Source organism: Erythrolamprus reginae, chromosome 2 (assembly GCF_031021105.1).
Source record: "Erythrolamprus reginae isolate rEryReg1 chromosome 2, rEryReg1.hap1, whole genome shotgun sequence".
NCBI classification, from domain to species: Eukaryota; Metazoa; Chordata; class Lepidosauria; order Squamata; family Dipsadidae; genus Erythrolamprus; species Erythrolamprus reginae.
The window spans coordinates 4,695,771-4,703,624 of record NC_091951.1 but is presented as its reverse complement, the minus strand read 5'-3'; the positions used below and the strand labels follow the sequence as shown (position 1 = coordinate 4,703,624).

Genomic DNA, 7,854 nt, shown 5'->3' with positions numbered 1-7,854 from the left:
CATTTTATTTTATGTACGCTGAGAGCATATGCACCAAGACAAATTCCTTGTGTGTCCAATCACACTTGGCCAATAAAATTCTATTCTATTCTATTCTTACTTCTCTCCTTGTTTAGTTTCCACCCATTGCTTCTTGTTCTACCCACAGGTGCTTTGAAGAATAGGTTGACTCCTTTGTGGCAACCCCTGAGATGATGATGATGATGATGATAATAATAATAATAATTTAGATTTGTATGCCACCCCTCTCTGAGGTGATGTTGGAACACTGCTATGTCTCCCCTGGTCCTTCTTTTCATTAAACTAGTCATGCCCAGTTCCTGCAACTGTTCTTCATATGTTTTAGCCTCCAGTCCACCTTTGTCGCTCTTCTCTGCATTTTTTTCTAGTCTCAATATCCTTTTTGCATCGTGGCAACCAAAACTGAATGCCGTATTCCAAGTGTGGCCTCACCAAGGCCTTATAAAGTGGTATTAACACTTCACGTGATCTTGAGTCTATCCCTCTGTTAATGAAGCCTAGAACCGTGTTGGCTTTTTTGGCAGCTGCTGCACACAGCTGGCCCCTATTTAAATGGTTGTCCACTAGGACTCCAAGATCCCTTTCACAGTTACTACTGTTGATCAGATACTACTTGTCCTGCCCTCTGGTGTTTAATAAATTGACCTTCTCCTCTTTGTGGCAGCCTCTCAAAGTACTAGAAAATTGCTATCATGTCACTCCCAATCCTTCTTTTCTCTAGACTATCCAAACCAAAATCCTGCAACAGTTTTTCATGTTTCCAAAGACTCAATATATTTTTCATAATTTGAGGACCAAAACTAGATGCAGTATTCCAGGTGTGGTTTTACTAAAGCTTTATAGAGCAAGTCATGTCATTTTGATTCTATTACTCTGTTTATACAATCAAGGATTTTATTATACAGTATTATAGGACCAGATTATCTCAGGGACCGCCTTCTGCTGCACGAATCCCAGCGACCAGTTAGGTCCCACAGAGTGGGTCTTCTCCAGGTCCCGTCAACTAAACAATGTCGCTTGGCGGGACCCAGGGGAAGAGCCTTCTCTGTGGCGGCCCCGGCCCTCTGGAACCAACTCCCCCCAGAGATTAGAATTGCCCCCACCCTCCTTGCCTTTTGTAAGCTACTTAAAACCCACCTCTGCCGCCAGGCATGGGGGAATTGAGATACTCTTTCCCCCTAGGCCTTTACAATTTTATGCATGGTATGACAGTATGTATGTCTGGTTTTTATAATAATGGGTTTTTAACTGTTTTTAGTATTGGATTATTATTATATGCTGTTTTATTACTGTTGTTAGCTGCCCCGAGTCTGCAGAGAGGGGCGGCATATAAATCCAATAAATAAATAAATAAATCAATAAATTAGCTTTTTTGGTGAGGGCTGCACATACATGACTCCTCCATTCGGACTCCAAGGTCCCACTCACAGTTACTGTTTTTGAGTCAGGTTCAATGCCATGTTTTTTTTCCTGCTCAGGTGTACCTTTTCTCCCCACGTTAATTTTCATTGTTGGATTCAACCTTGTCTAGTGTGACCAGACGTCCAGCTTTCAGCGGGAGAGTCAGGCTTCTTCATTATTTGTCCCGCGTCCCATGCCCTTTGAAAAATGTCCCGCTTTTTTCCCCTCCCAACCAGCCCCCTTGGGAAGAGCTCTCCGCTGCTGCCTCGCCCTCCCCGCCCCACCCCAGCTTGGCTGGAGGTCTCTGTGCTTACTTCCCGTCAGCTGTGCAGGGTCTTTGCTTGCCCGTTTTCCCTGCCTCGCCTCCTCTCCTGCCTTTGCCTCCCCCCGGGAAGGGAAGCCAGGTGGCTCCTGTGCTGCAGAAGTCCTGCCCGTTGGCCTCTGAGCCCTATGGAGGAGTGGAAGACTATGGAGGAAGGGAGAGAAAGAGAGGGAGGGAAGGAGGGAGAGAGAGAGAGAGAAAAGAAAGAGGGAGAGGGAGAAAAGAGAGAAAGAAAGAGAAAGAGAGAAAGAGAGAGAGAAAGAAAGAAAGAAAGAGAGAGAGAGAAAGAAAGAAAAAAGAAAGAGGGAGGGAGAGAACGAGAGAAAGGAATAAAGAAACAGAAAGAAAGAAGGAAGGAAGGAAGGAAGGAAAGCCAGAAAGAAAATAAATCCTATTTTCTCCTGGCAACCCCCCCCCCTCACCCAACCCCCCCCCTCGCGCCCTCAATGGTGTCCCTCTTTCACAATCTTAAAATCTGGTCACTTTAACTTTGTCTCATATGCCTAAGAAAGGCACAATATGCATATACATAAAAATCTATAGACATGGTGGGACAGGGGCTAGAATGCAGTACTACAGGCTAATTGCCCACAGCCAGGATTTTGATTCTCAGAGGGTCACGGCTGATTTAGCCTTTCACCTTTCTGAAGTTGATAAAATGAGGATCCAGATTGCTGGGGACCATATGCTGACTTTGTAAACTGCTCAGAGAGTGATGTAAAGCATAAAAGTCTAAGTGGAATTACCGTTGCTATATAGTTTTTTTCCGAGCATGGATCCATTTATGAGAAGTCAGGCTACCGTTCTGAGCAAAGGTCTTTCCACACTCCATGCATTTATACGGCTTCTCCCCTGTGTGGATTTTGTTATGAGAAGTAAGAGCATCGCTCCGAGCAAAGGTCTTTCCACAATTCATACATTTATATGGCTTCTCCCCTGTGTGGATCATCTTATGGGAAGTAAGATGACCACTTTGAGCAAAGGTCTTTCCACATTCCATGCATTTATACGGCTTCTCCCCTGTGTGGATCCTCTCATGAGAAATAAGATTACTTCTTTGAGCAAAGGTCTTTCCACACTGTGTGCATTTATACGGTTTTTCTCCTGTGTGGATCTTTTTGTGGTTAGTGAGTCTACTGCTTAGAACAAAAGTCTTTCCACACTCCATACATTTATATGGCTTCTCCCCTGTGTGGATCATCTTATGGGAAATAAGTTGACCTTTTTGAGTAAAGGTATTTCCACATTCCATGCATTTAAATGGCTTCTGCCCTGCGTGGATCATCTTATGGGAAATAAGTTGGCTCCTTCGAGTAAAGGTTTTTCCACATTCTATGCATTTATATGGTTTCTCCCCTGTGTGGTTCCTCTTATGGGAAATAAGTTGACCACTTTGAGCAAAGGACTTTCCACACTCCATGCATTTATATGGCTTCTCTCCTGTGTGGATCCTCTTATGGGAAATAAGATTACTTCTTTGAGCAAAGGTCTTTCCACACTCCATACATTTATATGGTTTCTCTCCTGTGTGGATCTTTTTGTGGATAGTGAGTCTACTGTTCAAAACAAAAGTTTTTCCACACTCCATGCATTTATACGGCTTTTCTCCTGTGTGGATCTTTTCGTGGATAGTAAGTCCACTGCTATTAGTAAAGGTTTTTCCACACTGTTTGCATTTATATGGCTTCTCCCCTGTGTGGATCATTTTATGGGAAATAAATTGACCACTTTGAGCAAAGGTCTTTCCACACTGCATGCATTTATACGGCTTCTCCCGTGTGTGGATCTTTTTGTGGATAGTGAGTCTATTGCTCAGAGCAAAAGTCTTTCCACACTCCATGCATTTATATGGCCTTTCGCCTGTGTGGAGTTTTTTGTGCGTAGTTAGTCCACTGCTATAAGCAAAGGTTTTCCCACACACCATGCATTTATACGGTTTCTCTCCTGAGTGGATCCTTTTATGGGAAGTAAGATTACTTCTTTGGGCAAAGGTCTTTCCACACTCCATGCATTTATATGGTTTCTCTCCAGAGTGGATCCTTTTATGAGAAATAAGATTACTTCTTTGAGCAAAGGTCTTTCCACACTCCATGCATTTATACGGTTTATCTCCTGAGTGGATCCTCTTATGGGAAATAAGATTACCTTTTTCAGCAAAGGTCTTTCCACAGTCCATGCATTTATATGGTTTTTCTCCTGAGTGGATCCTTTTATGGGATATAAGACTACTACATCTTGTGAACCTGTTACCACACTCTCGGCATTTATATGGTTTCTCCCCCGTATGGATTGCCTTATGTCGAATAAGATTACCTCTTTGAGCAAAGGCGTTTCCACACTCCATGCATTTATACGGTTTCTTTCTTGAGTGGATCCTTTTATGGGAAATAAAATTACTACATCTTTTCAACCTGTTACCAGAATCTCTGCATTTGTATACCTTCTCGCCAGTGTGAATCCTTTCATGGAAAATAAGTTGCCTGCTTATTCTAAAACATTTTCCACATACCAAACATTTGTAAGGCTTCTCTTTGGCGTCAATCACTTTTCGAGATGTAAGGAAGTTATTTCCATGAGAAAGAAGGAATGTCCCGTTGTAATTTTTTCTTTTTATAGCATCTTCTCCTTTCTGTTGAGTTAAATAGTGTTCATTTAAAGGTAATTTAGCTTTGATTACTTTCACACTTTTCCCAGTATATTTTCCCCTTACTTTCTCTTGTTGGGGAAGAAAGTCCTGCATCAGTGCATCAGTGAAAGATGAACTTTTCTGATTCCAATTATTTGATTGGTTTCTCTCATGGCTTTCAAATTCCATTCGAATTCCAAACTTCTCCATTCCATCTTTAGCATTGATCGCTTGGAACAGTTCACAGGAATCTTGATTCTCCTGGCCATTATTCCCTTTAAATCAAAACAGAAGTGAACATGATAGGAAGATTAGAGAAAAAGATCAAACTGTGGAAAGTCAAGTAAATTTCCTTCTGAAACATAGAAGACTGACGGCAGAAAAAGACCTCATGGTCCATCTAGTCTGCCCTTATACTATTTTCTGCATTTTATCTTAGGATGGATATATGTTTATTCCAGGCATGTTTAAATTCAGTTCCTGTGGATTTATCTACCAAGTCTGCTGAAAGTTTGTTCCAAGCATCTACTACTCTTTCAGTGAAATAATATTTTCTCATGTTGCTTTTGATCTTTCTCCCAACTAACTTCAGATTGTGTCCCCTTGTTCTTCTGTTCACTTTCCTATTAAAAACACTTCCCTCCTGAACCTTATTTAACCCTTTAACATATTTAAATGTTTCGATCATGTCCCCCCTTTTCCTTCTGTCCTCCAGACTATACAGACTGAGTTCATTAAGTCTTTCCTGATACGTTTTATGCATAAGACCTTCCACCATTCTTGTAGCCCGTCTTTGGACCCGTTCAATTTTGTCAATATCTTTTTGTAGGTGAGGTCTCCAGAACTGAACACAGTATTCAGTCTCACCAGCACTCTATATAGCGGGATCACAATCTCCCTCTTCCTGCTTGTTATACCTCTAGCTATGCAGCCAAGCATCCTACTTGCTTTCCCTACCGCCTGACTGCACTGTTCACCCATTTTGAGACTGTCAGAAATCACGACCCCTAAATCCTTCTCTTGTGAAGTTTTTGCTAACACAGAACTGCCCATACAATACTCAGATTGAGGATTCCTTTTCCCCAAGTGCATTATTTTACATTTGGAAACATTAAACTGCAGTTTCCAGTGATACCCGCCTTACATTACCTCCAAACACATAAACAGACCCCATTCTTCTCAGCCTCCAATGATAAAATCAAATAGAAATGGAAAAATACAGATAAGAAATGGCACAGAAAGCATCTAAGCAAAGAGACATTGACCTCTTTCCTTCACTGGTCTATGACAGAGATCTCCAAACTTGGCCACTTTAAGAGTTGTGGACTTCAACTCCCAGAATTCTCCAGCCAGCTTTGCTGGCTGGAGGATTCTGGGAGTTGAAGTCCACAACTCTTAAAGTGGCCAAGTTTGGGGACCCTTGGTCTATGAGAAGGTCAGATCTTTTCCTTCTCCCTTCCAGAAGATGATATTTCATCAAATATTTTTAAATTTAAAAAAAAACTTTTAATCTGTCTTCTTGAGCTCTCTAATTGGGGATAAGAAAATGCTTACCCAGAAACATCACATTCCTATGGTTTTCAAACATGACTTCCGAATGCAGCGCTTTCTGGTCAGGATCCAGGTGAGACCATTCCTCCTCAGAGAAATACACAGCCACCTCCTCGAAGGACACAAGACTCTCCTGGACATAGAGAAAAGAAAAGAACTGGAGCGTTTGCAAGATCTCTTCATCTTTGTCAATGATTTAGATAAGAGGATAGAAAGGAAACTCATCAAATTTACAGACAAGATTAAATTGACAGGACTCCAGAAAATAGACTCATGATATAGAAAGATCGACAGGTTGGATCCCATCGAACAACAACACTAACAGAGAAGAGCAACCAGGGTGATTAGGGAACTGTAGACTAAAAATATGAAAAATAGGAACTAGGCATGGCTAGTCCAGTCAAGAGAAGAACTCAGGGGAGACACGATAGCAGTGTTCCAATATTTGAGGGGCTGCCACAGAGAGGAAGGCTTCAAGAGTTGTAAACCTAATCCTACGTAGCTTCTGCTCATGCATACTCACACTGTTTACCAGAGCTTACAAAACTTTCGCTAGACCCATCCTCGAATACAGCTCATCTGTTTGGAACCCATATCGCATCTCAGACATTAACACCCTTGAAAATGTCCAAAGAAACTTCACCAGAAGAGCCCTTCACTCCTCCACTTGAAATAGAACACCATACGAGACTAGACTTTCAATCCTGGGCCTAGAAAGTTTAGAACTAAGACGCCTTAAACAAGATCTAAGTATTGCCCACAAGATCATATGCTGCAACGTCCTGCCTGTCGGCGACTACTTCAGCTTCAACCACAACAACACAAGAGCACACAACAGATTTAAACTTAATGTTAACCGCTCCAAACTTGACTGTAAAAAATATGACTTCAGTAACCGAGTTGTCGAAGCGTGGAACTCATTACCAGACTCCATAGTGTCATCCCCAAACTCCTAACACTTTACCCTTAGATTATCTACGGTTGACCTATCCAGATTCCTAAGAGGTCAGTAAGGGGCAAGTACAAGTGCACTAGAGTGCCTTCTGTCCCCTGTCCTATTGCTCTCCTATATCTCCTATTCCTTTCTTCTATTCCTATATCTCTTCTTCTATTCTCTCATTGATAGGTTCTGTTCCTATACCTTCTTTTATATTATTTCTTAGATATATTTTACTATGAGTCTCTCCTCTATAACTCCAAGAACTGAATGGATAAACCCCCACATCGTCATCTGTAAACTCCCTTTTTTCAAGGCTGTGGCAACGTCATTACTTCTTAACACCTGTGACCTAGAATCCGTTTCTCCTTTTGCGCAGCTGCTTCCCATCATTCTCCTAACCCGAACATTGAGAATTAGGGTTATTCATTATGTCCTCCCCCTCTGAGATCTGACTGGCTCCATTTCCCTCTCTGTCTCTCCAACCCCTTCCTCATTCCTGTCTCCTTCTGGTTCACTGTCTGATTCCTCCTCTAGCCAGACCCGTCTTCTGTGATCAGTTTCCGGTCACAATTCAAAGTGTTGGTCATGACCTTTAAAGCCCTACATAGCAATGGACCAGATTACCTCCGGAACTGCCTGCTACCGCACGAATCCCAGCGACCGATAAGGTGCCACAAAGTTGGCCTTCTCCGGGTCCCGTCGACTAAACAATGTCGTTTGGCGGGCCCCAGGGGAAGAGCCTTCTCTGTGGCGGCCCCGGCCCTCTGGAACCAACTCCCCCCAGAGATTAGAACTGCCCCCACCCTCCCTGTCTTTCGTAAACTACTCAAGACTCATTTATACCGCCAGACATGGGGGAGTTGAGATAGCTCTTCCCCATAGGCCATTACAAGTTATGCATGGCATGTTTGTGTGTATGTTTGGTTTTATAATAAGGGTTTTTTTAGTTGTTTTTTATTATTGGATTGTACATGTTGTGTTTATTATTTTGTT

General features: G+C 42.3%; 1 pseudogene; it reads right to left on the bottom strand.

Annotated features, from left to right (window-relative positions):
* Nucleotides 1–711: 711 nt before the first annotated feature.
* LOC139158566 (zinc finger protein 208-like) overlaps nucleotides 712–7,854 on the bottom strand; it is a 43,014-nt pseudogene continuing 35,871 nt past the window's right edge.